This window comes from Neopsephotus bourkii, unplaced genomic scaffold, assembly GCF_033783945.1.
Source record: "Neopsephotus bourkii isolate Nb327-2 ecotype Australia unplaced genomic scaffold, CSIRO-AGI_Nbou_v1 NB_333, whole genome shotgun sequence".
NCBI lineage: Eukaryota > Metazoa > Chordata > Aves > Psittaciformes > Psittacidae > Neopsephotus > Neopsephotus bourkii.
This window is the reverse complement of record NW_026900839.1, coordinates 1,752,254-1,774,142: the sequence shown is the minus strand read 5'-3', so window position 1 is coordinate 1,774,142 and position 21,889 is coordinate 1,752,254. Positions and strand designations below refer to the sequence as shown.

The 21,889-nt window shown below is 45.0% G+C and overlaps 1 protein-coding gene across 1 annotated transcript in view; it reads left to right on the top strand.

Moving 5' to 3' along the window:
• CASZ1 (castor zinc finger 1) overlaps positions 1-21,889 on the top strand; it is a 280,280-nt gene that overhangs the window by 21,864 nt on the left and 236,527 nt on the right. Inside the window, exon 2 of the mRNA XM_061347954.1 lies at positions 3,348-3,428. The gene's annotated coding sequence lies outside the window, so the exon portion shown is untranslated. The remainder of the gene's footprint in view (positions 1-3,347; positions 3,429-21,889) is intronic.

Below are 21,889 nucleotides of genomic sequence, written 5' to 3'. Positions count from 1 at the left end.
ATCCGAGGAGTGTCCCGACAGGTGCCACCAGCAGATCCCTACTGAGTGCCGAGGTTGATGCTTTGGCCCTGGTGCAGGCAGATGGCACGTTGCTAATGAACAATGAGCGCTGCTGGCACAGCAGTGAGGAGTGCCTGGGCCGGGGGGATAGCGAGTGGCCCGATGCCATGGGCAAGTGAGGCATCTTTGTGCTCTCCACATTCATTACTTTTTTCTGGCTCTATGAAGTCTAAATTTCTCCACCTCCACCCCGACCTTTTGCTTGCTTTCTGCTTTCTTGTACTAGCCCGACTTCCTTTTTCTTTCATTTCTGTTTAGTGCTTCTATCCCTTTTTTTTCTTATTTGATCCTTGTGCCTTTGCCTAGAATGTGTTTGGCTACCAGCAGCATCCCCTTCATGTTTATATCTCACTGGATCATGTGGGTAGGAGAGGGAGTGAAGACTAACGCTATTCCTGCTGTCTGCTATAGAAGAGGGTGGGGGTTACACTATGCCTGAGGAAAGGGCTATGGATCACCTTGGATAGACATCTTTAATTCCAAACATGGTGATGGAGACTCACCACTATCTGCAGGTTGGGTTTTTGAATGTTACCAGACTGTTGCTTCGGTTACCAGAACAGGAGATGGCACGTGCAGTGCTACCATACAGAGAATTGTGTGTACTGACATAGTAGTGAGCACGTGCACCCAAGCACATCAACACTAGCTCTGAGGAATACTAGGTGCATTGGTAAGTGCTTATGTGCACTAGGAATTCTATTTATACATGAGGAATACTCAAGGATGGCTATTCATCTCCTAGCTTCCCACAGCCAGGTACACATGAATGAATCAAATGGTCATTATTGTATGTACATAACTTTTACTGTCTGTTGTGTGGCAACTTGGATCCTGCGGTAGGCTGTGAAATACCCGATTTTGATGGCAAACACCTGGAGAGTATGGCTAAACCAGGGACACAATTCTGGCATGGTTGCTTTGCTGATGATTTTGTTGTTGCTGACATGAACTGGCTGCATTTTCAGGTGCCAGATTATACTGTGCCTGAATTCCTCTTATGAAGGAAGATCTCTTTCCAGTTATCTGTAAAAAGTGATCCAAGCTCAGCACCTTCAGCTTCATTCAGTGATACCGTATGTCACAAGACACCATCTTCAGCAGTGCATAACCTGGTGTTAGATACTTTAACCACGTGCCCAGGAGCCTGAGAGCACTGTTAGAGCCCCCAAGTGCTACCTGCTGCCACTTTTCTTGTTGATCTGTTGGAGTTAAATTTGATGATCAGGAGAAACATGGCCAAAGAAACACACTGAGTGTGGTGAATGGGTCAGTAGGATTGCACTAGGATTACTAGTTGTGATCCAGTCATTTTCTTTAGTATTTAAAGGTAAAGAACAGTTGTGAGTGTACTCAGGGCTTTTGACTTCTACCTAAGATGCAGCCTTCTTTGTTACTGTAATTTCTGGATTAGGAAAATAGCTTGATTCTATTTCAGAGCCTATGAGAGCCAAAAATCTGGACTAAGGTGCAGCTCCAGGGAATCTGGTTGCAAAGGGGAGGAAACCCCTGCGTGTGTGTAGAAGTCAGCTCTCCATTTGCCCGGAAAGCTTCTATTTCCCAAACAAGGAAAGGGCAAAAAAGCCTTGAACACTGATTCTTTGAAAGCTGTGAAACTCAGAACAGGTGTGAGCACAGGCAGCTGCCGGGTGCTGTGTGCAGATATTCCTGCTAATGCCTCCTTAGAACTTAATCTCTGAAACCATCTGCTTATGGTGAGCACATGTCCCGGGGGAGGGGGGGGCAGAAGCAGATCCAGCAGCCCCTCAACTTCTTCCACTGGAGCCTGAGTAAAAATTCTGAACAGCAGAATCTGCTCAAGTTGTGTGTGTCAAGAGGCCTTATCCTCAGCTTGTGTGAAGCAGGAAAACTCTACTGTCAGTTCCTCAACTTCAAGATTGTTACTGATGAGTCTCAGAGATCGAGATTTGGCTCATGAGTATCTGAACAAAGCCAACACAGTCCAGGTTTTGGAGCGGAACGCTTTGCCCCTACAAATACAGGGGATTAATTTTTCTTACTCAGGGCCTCAGTCTGAACAGGAGCAGCTGAAACCTTCAGGAGAATGCCAGACCTGCATCCCTCTGGTTTTTCAACCTGATGTCACTGGGAAGTTGAGTAAGTCCTTTGGGTTGTCACCTTAGTGCAGCTATCTGATAATCTCCAATGGAGCCTCCAGGAGTTATCTTTGAGTAAATCACTTCCCTTTCTCATGCCTTTTTTTCCTCCTCCTTCTGTTTCTTTGGGGGTGACAGTCCCTGCTCCAGGGTCTCTGTTATTCAGCACAATGTATTTGAGGATCATAGATGTTACTGTACTAATAAGTGAGTGAAAGCAACCCTGTGCTGCTTGCTTTTTACCTGTGCACGTTTGTTTGCAGAAGCCAAATTGCTCTCAGCCACTGACCTATTAATGACAAGCTAGTTTATCAACTTTGGCAAAAGAAGAAAGCAGTATTAGCCACTGTTGCCCTGTGACTGCCAGAAGCAGTATGGTGACAGGAACGGGTCATACTTCAGCCTGTGACTGAAGGGTCCCCAGCCTCAGAGAGACATTCAGGGACTTCCCCTGCATTTGGTGCTGGCCATAAAAAATTGATCATCCTTTGTTACAGCTTCACTTCTGTCACTTTCCATCCCAGAGTCTGTTTTTTACAGAAAACAAGCTACATTCATCAAAAATGACAGAACACAGACTTAATGTAATCATGTATGGGAACATGAATTGCAAATGCAGAACACAAGCACTAAAATGTATTTTCCATTACTGCCACAAAATGAAATAATCATGAACATTTTCCCTAAGAATGAGAACACATGTAGAGTACACTGACACCTCCAAACCTGCTGCAGGGCCCTGGCCTCAAGTGCAGGTAGGCTTCCTGTCGATGGGAAGGGAGGAGATCTGCTACTGTCAGAAGAGGTGGCTGTCTTCTAATCCTCACCATGGAAACTTGTGGTGGTTATTAGTTACAGCAGCTTCTGCAGGGTCATTTGGGTGACCTTATGGTCATCTCTGGGTGGTAAAGATCTCATGGTACTCCTAAGTATAACTGAGCAGAGGTGCTGGAAAAGTAGACAATGCTGCATTGCTCCTTAATTCGACATTCTACTTCTAACTACTGCTGGATCACTTGCTGATAACCTCAGACAAGTCCTTTTGCCCCTACCCTGTTTTTATGCATAAGCTGCCAAAATACAGATATGCTTATTTTTATTTAAGTCTGCTAACTGATTTAGAGTTGGTACAGGACAACATGTTAACCACATTCTTCCTTTAAATTGCAGACATGCTGGACCACAGTTGTGCCATACTCTGTTGAACATCTGCTGTACTGCACTCCAGATACGGCTGTGTTTCACAGACAGGTAAGGTTATACTTGCCTTTCTATCTGATTCTTGTATTTGTGACTTGCTTTAGCATCAGAAATGTGACTGGATTACCTCTGTCAGGAGAGAGTAAAAAAGTGTAGTATTTTATTATATTTCTATTAATAGTGTAATTAATACACTATAAACAGAAGCGTGCTCTTCTATTAATACACTATTAATTCTATTACACAAGGATGTGTAATAGAATTGGGAATAACCAATCTGTAAACTAAACTAAATTCAGTACTTGCTCGGTTATTTAGATTATATTAAATATATACAAGTTCTTATCCAGCCTGTACTTGCCACAGTTCTGCAAATACACTAATAAGGGGTGTTGGAGCCTGCCCTGGTGAAGGATAGCTGGATATGGATCATGATGATGTCTGGAAGGAAAACTACTGGTTTGATCAAAGCTTTGTACTCAGACAGCACTGAGTGCTGATGGAATGATACAGAGAGAATAAGGCAGAAAGACAGGGGCTGGTTTACATCTCATCCAACAGAAGCTGTTATGAGGGACTTATTGATCTCTGATTCAGCCACAGGCCATGGGTTAAATGATGGGAGGGATGTATTTGAAGAGACCAGTCTAACTGCACCCAACAGGAGGTGCTGAAGAGAGCAGCGTGCTGTGCTGGGGTGGCCTTTTTTCCTCCAAAGATGTGACCCTGTCATAAAGGGAAGAGGGAGAGGTTTTGTTCTAAATGCAGTAAAATGATGTCTTTGCATGAGAGCAATTCAGATTATAAAAAATACATAAAACAAATAGACTCAGCAGCTGTAGAATCCAAGAGAAAATCTGGATTTGGAAAAGATTCTTAACTTTTTTGAAGTGAAAAAACATTTGGTCTTATGCATCTTTCCAGATGTTTATACACAGTCTGTGTTCTCTCTGACAAGTTTGCTTAAGGACCTTCATAGACATGCTCATATGGTCATATATGTGTAATCTCCTTGTATGTATGCATATTCTTGTACATTTGACACACTTTATGTGCATGTACATCATCTTATCAAAATTCACTTCCTTTTTGAATTAATCTGCTTATATGCATACACATCAGTATGTCCCAAGGTGCATATACGTATCTTTGTTCATATTCCCGTGTATGCATGAGGTGATCAACATAGGCAAATTGAAAAACTAAGTTATTCCAAATCTTGTGTTATTTCTCATTTTGTTCCCAAAGGGTAAATGGACTCGTTCCAAATGAAAGGTAATCTTGGGACCTGAAGTTTTACGTTTCAGCGTACAGTGTGGTTTAAACACTGTACTATAGACTGTAAGCTCTTCAGGGCAGTTAGTAGATTCCCCTCCTTGTTTATACAACAAAGACAATGTCAGACTGATGAAGACTTAAGGTTCTAGGACAGTGCAAATAATTAATAACAGTGATCAGATTTTATGGAGAGATGAGCTGGGCAGGAAGGACCCTCGGAGAACATGCAAGGCCATCCACATGAACTTGCACAGAAGGCTGGTCACTGTGTTTTCCACTGGGTTGGAATACTTTATTTACAACTTTGAACACCTACCTCAGTGTTGTCTGTGCGTGGCTCATAAAATCTAGCACATATGGATGATCCATGCTCTTCTCTAGAGCTGATACACATATGTATGTGTAGTCAAAAGCCCAGACTTTCAGAAATAACTCATAAACATTCATAGAATATGTCAAATGTCATCATTGTAGGTAACCACCTATGTATAGCATGTTTGACATTGGAAATGTGTGTCATATGTATGTAAGTTTGTGTATATGTGCATAGATTTCGTTTGTGAGTATTTAGCCAGGGATATACATACATTTATTCATGCCAGCACTGAATTGAGTAGTCCAGTATGGGTAGTATGTGCACACCTTCCAGAAGAGGGCATCTGACTCCTGATGCAGCAGCCTTCCTTACCCAAAGGCCCCCAGCCTCTCACACCTGGGCACTGGCATCCTGCTTTGCCAATGGAGGTGAATGATGCCAGCACAGGGTGAAATATTAAGGCAGCTGCTTGAAATTCAAAGTGTTTCTTTTAATTACTGGGTGGATGCCACATGTCGATCCAATCCAGCTCTTAAATTAATCTTAATTACATGGATTTTGTAACTTTGGCATTAGCCAGCCACACAAAATATGTATTTCATAATCCTAGAAACAGGGGAAAAAAGACTGCTGCTGAGCTGAGAAGTCAGCTGATGATGTTATCAGCTGCTGTGGCTGTGGGTGTAAGTGTCATTGGGGTGTGTCTGAGATGGTATCGGGAATACCAAATTAATTCACTCCTGCAAATATCAAAACAAGCATTTTGCCGGCAAGTAGGGAATAGGCAAGAGGTTTGAGCTGCTATATTTGGAGCTTCTATGCCATCCAGTGCTGATACAATAAAGAACAGAAGCATCAGGGAGGGGAAGTTGGTAATCTGCCCTGTTCTGGTAACAAGTTTTGAGTGTGCATACCCAAAGACTGCTACTTAAGCCTTTAGCTGTTCACATTATACTTGTTGATTTGGAGTGGGGATCAGAAATCCTGCCTTTGTAGCTCTGCCATTGACTTGCTGGGTGTGACTGGGCAAGGAGAGGGAAGCTTTCCATCCCTGTGCTTTGGATTTCATTCCTTCCTTCCTCCCTTTTGTTTGTTCAGACTTTTTTTTTCTGGATAGGAGCAACCTCTTAGTATGTGTCCATTCAGCGTTATATGGCATCTAGGTGCTACTCTGCTACGGATGATGATAATGGATAAATTGAATTATCTCAGGAGAATTGATACTTGTACTCTCTGTTAGGGATGAGCATCCAGGATCTCTCTGAGCATCCATCATGCCAACTTTAAATAGAAAAGAGAGCTGGGAATAGATGGTCAGGGATATTCATAGGAAATGCAGACACACAATTTGCCTTACCAGTCACTGCATGTTCATTAAACAGGAAGCAGGGCCTTAGCTATCCCCAGGGATTGGTGTTCCCTTGGGATTAACATTCCTGCTGACTGGGTTCCGCTCCTGCTTCTGCAGATGATACTTGAAAAACAATAGATAAAACTGGGAGTAAGCACAATTGTGAACTATTCTTCAGTCTTCTTGCTCTAAATCTGAGTCACGATGAGAGCAGAGTCTGTGTATAGCTGAGAGTGACTCGTGGTAAAGTGGCAAAGTGTATTTAGGAGCCTTTTCTGTGTCACTACTGCAGACCCAGGGGGTGGAGGAGGAGTAATGAGCAAGCAGAAGATCTGTGTGTGTGTAAGCACATTCACCAGTGGAGAAACATTCTGCTGCACACGGATGTACATACAGGCACTTGTGCACACCTATACCTTTTATTTGCACCTCCATAAGCATCTTTTTTTTCCATGTTCTCTACAATACAGGCACCTGAAATCTTTGTAGAATTATTTTTTCTCTAGAATAGGCTTGTAAATGGCTCATCTTATGGCTGATTTGTGAGTTCATTCAGTGCCTGTGTGATGTATTTTGTTTGAAGACGTCCCTTTTTATTCTTACAGACATTTTGCGTTTGGCTCATCTACCACTGATCATACTTCTGCCTTTCTGGTTAACACTTTTACCTTCTAAAGCTTTTCCTGAAGTTGCTTTACAGGGCAAGGTTAGCTTGGATATCCATTTGAGGGGTTGTTTTCAGAGCACTTCTGGAAACATAAGTGGGAAAATGTTAAACCTCATGTCAATTTGCCTAATTGATGTGAAACTTGATTGTGGCCAGGAAGGAGTGGATTTCCCTGCTTTAGTCTTGTGAATAATGTGCCCATCTGAAAAGAGAGAAAATCCACTAAATCCTGGCAGCCAATGCAACTGTCCTTACAGGTTGGGATTCTCCCATACGGAGCAAAACCAGGGAAGTTACATGCCTGACTCCCTCGAGACACCCTGTAATGCTGGACCCCTGTATTTTGTTCTGGTTGAAGCTGATGGAGTTTTCTGTAGTGAAGTTATTTTCATTCCAATTTTGTCAGGTTTCTTGGGCTTTTCTCCAAAGCACTTGTTTCTCAAGTAATGGCAACAGAATCTGGATTAGCTAAACTGCTCTGCTCCTGAAATACTGTGTCATTTCTGTGTTCTTGAGATACTGCAACATGCAGTTTTTAATCTCAGAGGCTTGCTGGAGTTGGTGTGACTTGAATAGGAATGATACAGAACTTCCTCAGTTTTCACATTTGAAAACCTTTAGATGGCTGAACTCATCCAGCAATGGGGAAGAAGCCAGCAGGCAAATGGAGAAACCCTTCCAGCTTTCAGGGTAGGTAGGAAACAGAATGAGTTAATGTTGGCCCAAAGGGCCACAATAAATAATGAGAGCTCTTCCAAGTATATCGGGGGAAAGAAATACGAGAGAGAAGGTAAGCCCATTAATAAATTAGGAGCAAGCTGGAATCAATGGTGAGGCTAAAATGGCTGAGCTACTTAACTTTTTTTTTAATTGGTCTTTAAGAAGAAAAATATAGAAATGGAATATGGACCATTAGGAAGTAATGAGCATCTTGGCACCCAAGCTGTTGATGTAAAGCAGATAAGGGAACACTTGAAAGAACGGATAGCAACAAATCAGCAAGTCCAGCTGATGAGCATCCTGGGATGTTTGGCTGCTGAATGCACTGAACTGCTGGCAGGTAGTTTGAAAAGTTGTGGATTAAACAGGCAGGTCCTTCATGGTAAGTCCATATCAGTAGTTCTGCAACAAAGACCAGCCTTAAAAAGCTATCAGGAGCCATCCTGCAGTTACCACTTTACACAGCCCATTGTATTATCAGCTTGGACTGGTGCTGAAATGAGTTACGCACGTTTCAAAAAAGCCTTAAGTTCAGAAATTGGCCAGACTAGATGGTTCCTTTGCTTCACATAATTAAAATTAACACTTTTGTCTTCTCAGTAAACTTGCATGATTGGACTGGAGCTGATCCAGCTGTGCCAGGGAAAACCCACCTAATAAATTTACCTAAGGGTTTGTGGTTTTCAGTTTAGCTTAATGTTCAAAAATGCAGCTCCTGCAGAGCAGTCTAGCAGATGGATCTCTGCTGGTGTAACCTTTCTGCTGTAAGACTTGAGGCTGCTCTGAGTTTTCCTCCAAGTGATTTTTTGGTTTTGCTATTTCAGCTAATGTTGTACTGCTCCTGAGGCTGAACTTAGTGTTTCATACCTGTTGCTGAAGTTGGTCTGTTGAGGTGAAGTACTATAGCATAGGCTAAGTGGGTCAGGGCATGTTCTAGACTGCCGAGGTGATGGGCGCACTTTGTTCATCCAGAAGGGCTAAAGCCATTCTGTGAGTATGGAGGCACCACTCTGTAGGCATAGCTGTATAAACAGCAGTGGTATCTTTCTTTGAAAAGGATTTCCAGGTCTGCAGAGGGGATTGTAGCTCTTTCTCCGATTCTTTGTCAAGACTTGTGGAGAAAATCGGTAAGCAGGATGATAGTATTCCCATTACAGGATGATTTCTCCCGTAACAGTGTCTGTGAAGGGCAGTGCTTCCAGCATGGAGGAATTGCTGCTCTGAATACAGTGTATGGGCTGGGGGAAAGCAGTGTATGAGCACTTTTCAAACAGAAGATCTTGCTGAGCTGCTATGTAAGATGTTGTAGCAAATCTGGTGCTCTCCTCAGCCTAGAACTAGCTTGGTGCTTTCTTAGCAACACAAAGAAAGATGAAGCAGAATATGAGGCGCTTACACAGGTGGATAATGTACTTAAGATCTATTAAAGCCTTTCTCTGAAGTTTACTGAATAAACCATCAAGCCATACAGAGCTTCTCCAGATGATATTGTTCCAGGTGAATAAATTCTTGTTTGCCACATTTCCTTAACAATTGAGGTAGTTTACAGGCTTTTGCCTAAAGTTATCTTTGCAGGTTAAAAGAATGGAGCTGGATTTTACCCTGTAGTAAGACCTGTTCCCTTTCTAATTTTCCTCCAAAGGAACTCATTCTGATGTGGTGTATGGTTTTACAGAACTCTGAGTTAGCCCTGGAAGGCAAGATCTACTGAACAGTGCAGTTGCAATGTGGATCCCCTGCTCACTGACCTCAGGGATCAGGGAATGCCCAGCCAGGATGGCTTGCTAACTGCATCCACCCCTCTCTTCAGCCCTGCCAGGGACAGGGGCAGTGCACTGTGTGCAGTCTCCTTCAGAACATACAGCTGAGAGGTACAGTAGAGGATAACTCTCCCCAGGGATTTGATACCTTGACTGTGTAGAGTCTTTTCCATTTGCAAATAGTGTATGGCATACATTAGCACAGAAGCTGAGATTCTCCAGCAGTTACGTTTCAATTGTCTGTCTTTCTCATTTCTCCTCCTACGCACCTTCTTTATACCCCCCAGTGATACAGAAAGCTTAGACTTAAATGATTTCAGTGGGTGAGAGGCAGGAGGTGGGGAAAGAACTAATATGAAAATTACTTTAATTTAACAGTCTGTCACTCACGCTGGCCCAAAGGAGCTCTAAGACCATTATCAGTGACCCTATGAGCCACCCTACTTCTCCTTTCCTCAAGCATAAACTTGAACTATTATACACACTTACGGGTGAGAGCATATTTTCTTCCCTACTTGCATATTTAGAGGTAAAATAAGGAAATATTTGTTGATGGAAGTCGAGGACACTGTGAGCATGAAGTCTGAACCTGTTCTTCTATAGTAGGTGCTCTGTGGACTCGATAGCACTGGTGAAGTCCAGGTTTAGTTTATGTTTAAACCAGGGGTCCAAGAGGAAAAAATCATCCCTGTTTGTGGTCACTGAGGAAGCAGTTCTGGGCTATCATTATTTATTAGTATACCCCTTGTGATAGCACCCAGAGACCCAAACACTGGTCTGTTAGAGCAGGCTCTGCAGCAGAGGTTGAGTAGGGACACTCAGCTGCCTCATCTCTTCAGTAATGGAGCCCTGGTTCAGGACTGCGGCGCCTAGATCCACAGTAATGAATGTAATTAGTTCTAATAATGGGTGAGGTGATACTGTCAAATGAGAGATGAGAGGGTTCAGTTGGGTTCTTAGGGCCCTGTTCTTGTTTATGCAAAGGTCTTTTTACACCAGTCTGGCAGTGCAAAGAGGTCTGAAAGATGAATTGAAAAGTTAAGAGGCTACCCTATGGGTCTCTGGCTGTTAACATCCATCTTTGCTCACCTGGCAGAACTGGAGGGAATCAAATGCCAAGCAAACACAGTGGACAAAAACCTCTGCTGGTGTAAATATGTATCACTCCTTTGATTGCAGTGAAGCTATGCTGATAGAGGCCAGCTGAGGACTGGATTCAAGGAATAAATGATTTTTGCCCTTAGCCTATATGTCCAAAGTCAAGTCCTTTGCATGTCATGTCCCATTCAGTGTTAGAGAAGGTCATATCTCGCCTCCTTCTCTCCACCTGGGCTGTCCCCTCTCCTCTGGATAAACAGTATTTCCCCATTGCATTCCCAGTCCCTCACGCTTCACCAGAATTAAATTCATCATTCATTTTTTATGGTTTATACATAGCAGTAATTTATGTTTTCAAATATATTGAGGTCACACTTTAGCAGAAAAAGAGTGTTTCACATTTAAATTGAAGGCATGTTCGTTCCATTAAACAGAGATGTTTTGGATAATTTTAAAAGGCTAAAAGTAGTAGATAGTAACATTAAAATAAAATTTGAGAGATGTAATTACACCTAATCGTACCATAAAATAATCAATACTGCATTACATTATTTCTGACTTCCCCAGTTATAGCCTTTTTTTGTTAAGCTTTTGAATATTGATGAGGTCAGTGGGGTCACAGTCGACTCTCTGAGGTCTAATGGAGGTGGAATTAAGGTGATGTCCTCTCCTATTATATCTGCACGGGGAGGTGAGCTCTCTACTTTCTCAAACTGGGGAGATAACATGGCATCAGAAGCCAATACCTCGGCATCATTTCTTGAGCTGAGCTGATGCTGTCAGTAACTGCTGACAGGGAAGCTGGCAGCACTGTCTCCCCATCACAGAGCCACTCAATTACACACGCCAGGACACAGAGGAAATGATGTTCACGTCAACAGAGATCATTACCAGCTGGAGACCAGTGTGTGTGAGGTGACAAGAACCAGTTCCTTCCAGTTCAGCCAGGGTTTTCCCTGTTGTCCCTGTGGGACACTGAAAAGGGGTTTTGTTGTGCCCTTCTCCTTCTCTGTCCCTTTAATTGTGCCTTTCTGCCTGACACGTACCTAAACCAACAGTCCCCTCTGACTGGACTGCAGGGCATTCATCCTTCACCAGCCTCTGTGTAAGGACATGGAACACATCAGGAAAAGCTGGGATTCAGTACAGGTGTTTGGACATGGACCTGCTTATCCCAGGAGGTACATGGCTGATGGAATCTGAGTAGATATGTCTTTGTCACCATAAAATCTCAGTTTGAAAGGCCCTGGTCAGTACTATTCATCATTTATGGATCTTGTAGCCATCTGTGCATTTCATTTGGGAATTGTTTCCTGTGTAAAGAAAAAAATACCTGCTGAGAGACAGTGACCTGTATTTTCCCTTGTTTCAGTGTGTACCCCTCTAAAGACTTAATACTTTGGGCTAGGGTGGTCTTGAGCATTTAAAACAAGAGCTAAAACACTGGGGGGCCCTGTTCTGCACCCAGAGTTCTCATAATGTGTGCTGGTATGTGCCTTCCTGCAAATGATTCAGAATTTAACCCAGGGAAAGGGCTGGGATCTGAAGAAATACGCAGCAGTAATCTTAGGATTTGTATTTTGCCTTCTGTGCCTCTGTTTCTCTATCCATACAATGAGTATAAAGTTCTTTTTATTGAAGTCTGTTTTGCATAATGGAGGTAAGAGAAAGGTTTCTTTGCTTTTGATAAGCCCTTTGAAAAAGGCAACAAAATGTCATTTTTCTGGGTTCTGATCATAAATATCGAGAAGGATGGAATTTTAAACCAGAACCAAATCAAGCAGTACCTCTGCATTATCCCTTTCCCATTGCCACAGCATCCTCAGATTACAGCGCTCAGAACAAAAGGCAAGATAATGAGCAGGCCCCTATCATTACCATTAATAATAAAAATGATATAATGTATTTTTAAAACTTTCCTTAATGCAACACCAGCCCAGTCCTCCCAACCCTCAGATTATCACATCTTCCCAAATATACGTATCTAAATACATGGATGAAAGTGTCAGCTGGGGACCATGCACAATGCAGTTCAGACGCTGGATCTCCCCATCCATTGTGTTTCTCCAGGGGGGCCCGTACCCTCTGGAGGGACCATCTCCTTCCACCACCCTTCCTACACCAGCACCATCCCCCCCCACCCCTGACTTGCCTGTGAAGTTAATCCTCCCCTTACACCCAGTGCTGTCCCTGGGGCCTGGCTATGTGTGTGCCCCCTGCCCTCATCACTCTTGCTGTGCCAGTTCTAAGGGATTTTCCTGCTACCTATTCCCATGTACCCCAAACTCTCTACATCGCCCTGCTCTCACCCCCTTCTATTTACTCCATGCACCCCATTTTGTTCATGCTCTAAAATCCAGTTGTTAAAACTTGTGAGAGAAGGTGGATATTCGCCCAAAAGCAAACTACCAGCAGCGCTCCCTCTATTGCAGATAGAAGCCAGCCCCGTGCCTCTGATGAGGCTGAATTGCTTTCAATTGACAACAGAAGCTGCTGCTGCTCTTTCTTTCTATTTTTTTAAATTTGAAAATGGAAGGGACACTATTAGGAAATTTACATTTGCGAATATGATATTTAATTAGCAATATTAATAAATTAATAGAAGCAAAGAACCTTGTTGAGACTCCAGATTAATAAAACATGCTTTAGCTGAGTAAATGAGGTGAGCCAGGGATGTGATGCCCATAGAGGATACAGGGGAAATCTCACTCCCTGAATACCCCTTCAAGAGTGGGTGAGGGGCAATAGTGAACTGGGGCAAAGGTTTTTCTGTCTCACAGTGCTGCTCACACACTGGCCCTTTCCCTGTCCTGCCACAATATGTACACAGGAAATTAGGAACAGCTTTTCTGCCCACCTTCCCCTTTCCCCTGCCAAGAAGCTGAATGAGTCAGTGGTGGGGAGTGAAGGAGAAGCAGTTGCCTGCAGGTGTAAGGTAACAGAAAGGGCAGTGCAGGGCAAATGCTTAGAAATGTTTGGTGAGATCCATAGAAAGTGATAAAGGAGACTTAGAGCATTTTCTGATCTGCTCCTATGCTGAATATGGAGCTCAGACTCTCACTGAGCTATGACTATATCCAGCTTGGTCTCTGAAGGGTATTTGGAGGGCTTTGCCTTAGAGTGACCCTCAGTCTGTGGCATACAGAGCAGGCCCATGCAGGAGGTGATGTCTCAGGGCAGCAGAGAAGCAGTACAGTAAATGTCAGTGGGGGCTCAGCTGAGAAGAATGACCACATTAAGCAAAGGTCTGGCGTGGCATGAGATAAATTGCTGTGAGGTTCACAGGGGTCAGTCCCAGCTAGGTGTCCCAGTCTTAATGTGCATCTGTCACTGCTTTGAATCTGGGGTGCTAATCCAAAGTGGGGGCCGGTCCTCTGCCACTCACTGATCCACCAGTCTGCAGCTCACTCCAGCATATGCTGGAGATTTCTGTGCCTCATTTGTCTTGGAGAAAGCTCCTTGCTTTCCTGGACTCAGCAGGGCAGTGAATGCAGAAGAGGGTGGTACAGCCCTTTCCTATGCTGCAGCATTAGTGCAGGGTGGCCTGGGACATCAGGACTCCAGGGATCCAGTCAAGCAGGAGCCTGCAGTTCCAGGTGACTTGAGTGACTTCATCTGTCGTGGAGTCTGGGACAGGAAGGGGAGAATGCAGCTCTCTGGAACCTGTAGTTATGTGTGGAAAAGCCTTTGCAGTATGGTGACAGAGAATCAACTGCATGGAGGTGTCTTAGCTGATGTATTACTGTGTCTGTGTGCAACAACTGGTGCAGCCTCTTACCTTGATGCCTGGCTCAGAAGGGAGAGCAAAGGAGAAGCAGGCCCCTGGGGAACCAAGCTAGCAGTCAAAGCAGTAGCTCTCCTGGGGTCTGTGTGACATTCACACACATCACCGTGAAGTCACGCTCTCCTGCAGAGCATGGGAGAGGTGATTATTTATTAATGTACTGAGCACTGTCCCCATGCATCATTCTGCCTTGCTCTGCTGCAGCCTCAGCAGTGCAGCACTGGGACACCACAGCCTGCTGGCCTCCCTGTGTGCACCAAGATGTCTCAGCACCTCGGAGGGACCCCAGAGCAGGGCAGTGATGTTGGAGGAGGAGAAGGCAAACACATGAATTGTCTGGCATAATGTTGATTGTTTAGTAATGCTTTTTGCATGCTCAGCTCTTGTGGATCAGTACTAGACTCGAAACAGGCAGCCTGGTGTTCCACGAGCCTGTCCTAGGAGCCCAGGGTGCTTTTCAGCTCTGACATTAATGCTTAGTGGACAGATCTCTGTGTCGTGGTGTTCTCCTCTATGTATTAGTGATAGTAGCACACATGGGATGTTCATAGATCACCCTGCACTGTCACTCCTCCCTTCCAAAGAAGACAGGCAGGATGCAACCAGTTTCTCCCTAAAATTGAACAGAGGTAGATAAAGAGAGGGATGTGACTACCTTGCCTGATCCCACAGTGGCTCAGCTGCTTTTCTGCCTTCTCCAGGGTTGGCTCATCCCCACTGTGTGGTTTGTGTTACACTCCTGATGGCTGACATCTTCACTAACTGTGGAAAGGTTTGGTATTGGAATGGCATGTACGCAGGTCTCCTGGGAGAGCTGCAGTTCCAGAAACAGTTGGGAAATGGCAGAGATACTGGGGACTCTGGCTTGCAGTGCCACTCTTGGTATAGAGACAAGTATATGGTAGGTGCAGCAGAAGAAGAAAAAGGAGAAAAGTTGGCTTGGGTGGGGTGTAGAGAGTAGAGATGGGTGAGGAAGGCATAAGTTCATAGATGTAGGCAGGAATGGAGCTCGGCAGCATGTGGATGTGAAATACGCATTGGGATCATCTTGGGATAGAGAAGTCCTGGTGTAGGCAGTCATTAATCTGGAGATGTGGGCCACGATGAGGCATTCTGAAGCTTAGCCCCAAGGTGGGGCTGCCTTTGATGGCAGTGAGGCACACACAGGCTCTGGGCTGTGCCTCCAGCAAGTGAAGGCAGTTGCTGGGAACCACCTCCAGGCTCATCCTGGGTGGTGGACACCTCCTGGGCCTTCCAAGGGCTTTGGCTTTGGACCATAAGGCCACTGTGCTAAGGATCTGTGAGGCCAACTGCATGGTCTGCAGGGGGAAGGATGGTGCTGCACAAAAGCTTCCAGGCCAGTGGGGTTTTGTTACTGTAGGCCATTTTTATCTTGTAGACTGCAGGTTCATAGCCCTTGGGTCTTGAGCTATGGAGACTCAAGGTCTGTAAGATGTTCTCTATCTGCAGAGGCTGGTCTTGCCTTTTTTCCCTCTTTTTCATCTGTGGCTTATGAAACACTACAAACATTCAATAGCAAATTTGAGATACCTGGATTGGATCTTTGTGTTCAGAGCCCATTTTTGCACCTGGAAAGAACCTTGAGAAAGAAATCCCAGGCCCTGCATGCTGCCCCAGGCATTGCTGCTTATCACCCTCTCTGTGGGGCTGACGCATCCCAGGAGTGGGCATGCACCATCTGAGCTCCCACAGACATGCTGCTCTGCCACTGCATCTCCTTCCTGACCTGCTCATCCTGTCCTGGCTCTCTCTTTAGCTTAGGTTGCCACACAGGGTGCTGGTTTTATGAAGAGTATAGGCTATTCCAAAGCCATCTTCCTCTGTGACCCAGACCCAAGGTCTCTCATGGGAAAGACTAGGATCATAACCTTTCCACCACTATCCTGTTTAATCCCCTGCTTCTAGTGAAAGACACTCAGTGGAAGGCTGAAGGAGCGTCTGGGCTCGTTCATGAGCTGGAGCTCTGTCCTGCACTAGTCCTTGGAACTGATGCCCATGAAAATGACAAGGGAGGAAATTGCAGGCAGAAGAAAAGCAGTGAGGAGGGTGCTTCCTCGTGCAATGCCTGAAGGACTGGGGCAACGATCTTCACATCCCTGGGCATGACTCTTGATGGTGCTCAAAGGGTCACATCAGAGTTTGTCCTGTGAGTGGTTTCAGGTGTAGCTACCTGCACAAAAGCCCTCCAAAGCCATGTGCTTACACTGCTGTTGCTATGCAGCTTTGGGGGCTGTTGGCATAATGGGCTGAAAACCTCTGTCCTCCGGAGGGTGCAGTCCCCATGCAATTTCCTAGTAGTCCTATGCAGTGCATTGGGGTATATGGAGAACAGCAGGAAAGTGTTAATTCCTGTCTTTTTCTGCCTGCAGGAAGCTCTGCAGTTGCCTGCCCTGAACATAGGGATTTGCAAAGTAGCAGGGAATTAATTTCTCCTGTTACAGCCACTATCCAAACTGGGAATCTGGCAATGAAAGTCAAGTCTGGGGATGCTGCATCTTTGAGGAAAAGGGAAAGCTGGGGCTGGTGTGGCTGGGGAGTCCCTAGGCTTGTAGATGTACCTGCAGAAAAAGCTGTGTCGTGTGCATTTGGTCCTCAAATGGGTGGTAAATTCTGCACTAAACTGTTTTGGCCATTGTACCTTTCACATACATGTAGAGGGCTGACTTTCCCAGGCTGAGGTGCTCTCCACTGAAATCTTGCAGTATCCCTCTCCTCTGTACAAGGACTTCGGACGCTGGTGGGCTTAATTAAATCCTCTCTTAATAACTGCTCTTTTAAAACGGCCCGGCTTCCATCTGCCGCTTAGCGACCGAGGCGGGAGCTCCCAGGGAGCCCTGAGGGGAAGCAAGGCCGGGCCAGCCCCGACCCCAACCCGCACACGACCCCTGCCCTGGCTGTCTCCTGCCGCTCTCCGCAGAGCCCCTTGTGCCCGCCAGCCCCGGGGTGCTCCGGAGGCTCCGCGTCCCGGCAGCGCCGGGCTCTGCCGCCGGCACCCCGCGGCTGGCGGGCAGCAGGGGGCGCCCGGGGCACGCCGGAGCCGCCGGCTCGGCTCGGCTCGGCTCGGCTCGGGCTGCCCGCAGGCTGCCGGGCAGCGCCGGTGCACCCAGCACAAGGCTTTGGCAGCTCCCAAACGGTGGCGGTTTGAGCGAGCTCGGAGAGGGTGCAGCCGCGCCATGAGCGATGAGGTTTCGCCGCCGCCGGCTCCCCCGGCGCACGCCGCCTCCCGCCGCAGCCACGGCCCCCGGTGCTGCAGGTACCGGAGCGGCTGCGCCTGCCCCCGAGGTTTCTGCAAAGCCCGGTTATATAAAGTTTAATTATAATACTTGGCTCTCGTGTAACGCTTTCTATCTGCAGATCTCAAAGTGCTTTCTAAGCATTAAACAAGCCTCACAATGCCCTCTCTCGTCTTCATGTGGGAGGGTTTGCTACACCCTTTCTTTATTTATTTTAAATGCTGTCAGGAGAAACTGAGGTGCAGAGGTGGGAAAAGGCTTGCCCAAGATCCTGCAGCAGGTCAGTGGCAGGGCTGGATGTAGAACTGAGGAAGTCTCCTTGATTTGTTCCTGTCTTTAATTCCCCGGGAATGCTGCCTTCCTCCCGGAACAGCTGTGCCTGGAATCAAGTGGGTTTGGGGATCTGACTGGCCTCTGTGCTGATCTGCAGTGAAATGCCTGTGACCTACACACAGTTTGCAGCAGGGCTGTTCTCTTTTCGGGAGCTATTCCTCCACCTCTGCTCAGAAAGTTCGGGCCCAACCTGTCCACTGCTTGTCATGGCTTTTCCTGACTTAATTTTATAAGCTGCTGGGGAGGAGGGAGTGGGACCTCAGCTCCAGGTCTCGCTATCAGAGCCTGGGGAGCCAATTTGGCTGTAGCGCATTTGTACCTCAGAAGGGACCATTCCCTGGCATCTCCTTCTCCTTCCCCATCCCCCCTTCATGAAAGGTCAAGGAAATGAATGGGACAGCGAGATGTGCAAGCCTGTAAATATTTAGCAAGCCACTCGCTTTTACATTGCAGATTTTGCTCTATGGGCATGGCCGTTAATATCAGTGAGACATTAGCTCGGAAAAGCACCCGTCACACTGTTAACACTAAAAGTGCTCCGTCAAAGCGCCTTGCCGTGAATTACGGGACTCCAGCTTGCTTTATTAGCCTGGAGTTTGTACAGCAGAAACATCAACCTCAGACCCACAGCAGAGAGAGGAAAAACCTACCAGGAGAATGAAAGGGAAGAGTGTTACCTGCAAAAGTGATAATGGCTTGCTAAGAGTGGGGCAGAGAGCAACCTTTACCTTCAGTGGGGAGATCCTGTCTTGACAGACTGCTAAAGCAGCCCTGATCTGTTCCATCTTTATCAAAAAGCATGTTACATGAAGAGTGACTGGGGGGGGGGGAGGAGGGAAGGAGTGGGGGTGTGTTTCCTTTGACTCTTTTGAGTGTGTTGCAGAGATTTGTTTTGTCTTAGAGTAGGGATGGTGAATTTTGGGTGCTGGGGGCACCTCTTGTCCCTAGCCCCCCCAACACACAGCCAGTCTGTGGTTATGTGTTGGATTCAGGGTCACAATTTGACTCAGATTTCGTTTCATTTGCACAAAGACTCATTGACGCCCGGGCCTAATGAACATCAATATTCTTAATGACAAGGAAAAGATCTGTTTTATGGGACTCCAGACAGGCAGCGTCTCCGTGCTCCTTCTGCAGCATCACAGGAAAATAGCCCTGATCTCAGCCACGTTTGGGTTACCACTGTTACAAAGTTCAAACCCCAACCTCAGAGGAAGCTCCCCAGATAAGAGCATCTTTCTTGGGAGCCTCTGTCAAAGTTTTGCACAATTAAGTGCTGTGCCGTCTTCTTAGCCTGGCTTCTGTGTTTCCAATAAGCAATCCAATTACATTCTTCCTTTAGCGTTGCAATGATACTGTTGGTTTTCCTGCCAAAAGATTCATAAAAAACATTATGGGAATTTTTGTTGCTTTCTGATTTTTTTTTTCTTTTAGTTTTTTTATTTCCCCAAAAATACCCCTAAAATTTCCAAGAGAAGCATCCTGAAACAAACAGAAAATCCTTGCTGCAACTGCAACACGAGCTGGAATGGCTTGGATTTGTCAGCTTCACTTGCACTTCTGTTTTGTTTTGGGGGGTTAGGTTATGGGGTTTTTTCCATATAATTTTGCATTTCTACCCTCAGCCTTTTGCATCTTTGGCTACCAGATGTGTCCCACATTGAAGAATTATTTCTCCTCCCTAGAGTGAAATAAATGCAATCAATATGAGTATTGCTCTCAGGGCCTTGAAATATTACATTAATGTTCCATGTGGTGACATTTTAGCTGGAATTTTCAAATACATTATGATGGTTCAAATTAATATTTATCAGATCAGCTTTTATATTTTGCAAAAGAGAGAGAGGGAGAGAGAGAGAGTAAGCATTATTAAAATACAAAATGCAGATGAATTCCAAAATCGATGGTCCATTTTACCAGCACTTTCAAGGGGCTGTGTTTTGCTTTCTGGTTTTGTTTTTAAATTTATTAGTTTTACAGGCAAATCTATTTATCTTCCTTCATTTATGTATTTTTTTTTTTCCTCACTCATTCAGGGGTTTTCAGTTTCTTTCACTCTTCTTTATTATCCCAAAATGTAAATGATGACGTTAGGTGGGGTTTTTCTGCCTTTTTTTTTTTTCCTTCTTTTCAGTGATTAAATCTGCTACATGACATCTTTGTCCTTTCTATAAATTAAATCATCTTTGCTTTCCACCTTTAGCCACTGCCAGCAGCAATACTCTGATTGCCAGCAATAAAAGTCCTCACTTTACGGTCTTTATTTCCTACACAAAGCAAACCCCCCTCCTCCTTTCCCCTCTGCTTATGGTGCCTTTTTAGGTTTCTCTATTTCTTTTCTTGCTAAGGGGGTGCTGGGGCTAACTCCTCTTTTCAGTGTTTCTCCATAAACAAGGAATTTGCAGAGAGAGATTGGGGGGGGGGGGGGGGGAGGGAATCGAAACCACATTCCACTTTATTTCAGTCATTCCTAAACAGATTGTTCTATGAGGTGGAAAATCCAGGCAGATTAATGGTGTCATTTGTTTTGCTTTTTTATATTTCTCTCTTCTTCCCCCCCCCCCTTGACTTGGTGAAAATGTTGGGAAAGTGCCTTTTTTTACACTAAATGCAGCTTTAAAGGTTGGTGGCTGATCAGTGCATTTATTTATTGAAACATTGCTGCTTGCAGAATAACTGCTCCTTTCCCCCCACATGGAAAATTGTAGGAACTGTCTGGGGTCTTACAGCATTTCCTTAAAGCTTTTGCAATTCCTAGAGGAAAATGTTTGGAAGGGTTAATATTCCAGTTTAGAACTAAACAGTGCTCCCAAACTTTTCCCACTTCCCAGCTTTTTTCCCCTGTCTCTGAAACAGTTGTACTGTCAGGACATCTTTGTGTCATAGAGAGAGTCACAGGAAAAACCACATATGTACATGTGTGCACGTGTGTGTGTGTGTGTGTGTATAGGTAAATAAACAGCTTTATACATGCTCAACATACACACGCTGGCGTGCTCTCTGTGCCTGTCTCTGGCTGTGGAGATGTACATACTCCAGCCTGCCCTTCCTATTTTCCTTCAGTGCTGATCTGGGCAAAAGAACGACAGGAAACTTAAAAAAGAAAAGGAGGAGGAATCGATTGTTCGACCCGCACTTGAACTCTCCTGAAAGAGATAAAGCAGAATTTTCAATAGGTCCCCTGCCCTTTTCACCAGGAGGGAAAGAGGAGAAGAAAAACAAGAGATATTTATATGACAGCAGCTGCTGAAAATAGCATTTCAGAGCAATAAAAAAAAAAGAAGGCAAAAGAGATTCAATGGTAAAAAAAACCCCCAAACCCACAACAACAAGAGAAAACTCTTTTTCTTGTGCTCCCCAACAGGCGCATGAGCGGCTCATCCTGGAAATGCATGCCTCCTATAGATCTGTTTGAAATTATAGTTGTCATTGAGAGTGAATTTATGCTCCTATTGATCTGCAAAAGGAAAATATTAAATGGTTTGGTTTTGATCTTTAGGTGACCTTAGGGTCAAGGGTAGCCTAAGATTAGTATTCATAGAATTCATCACCAAATTGTAGTCTGCATCCACTTTATGCAAACATAGGGAAAACATTGAAAGATAAATACAAAGCAAAATGACAAACAATTTCACCAGCACCCACCTCATCAAAAACCCCAACCCTCAGACAATAAAACCAGGGAGATACATACATGCACAAACCCAGGTAACTGCATGCAGCAAAGGCAGGGGAAACGGGAAGAAAATCCAGGGAAGCACAGAGCCAGAGCCAGAGGATTACACACACGGGAAAAGACACACGACTAGGAACAAATATCAATGCACAACTATACTGAAACATGCCTGCATGAACACTCCAGCACAAGTGCAAGGGAACATAAAAGAGCAAAATAAATATAAGGACACTGATATTGTATATATGCATCTATACACACCTACCGAGGAATAA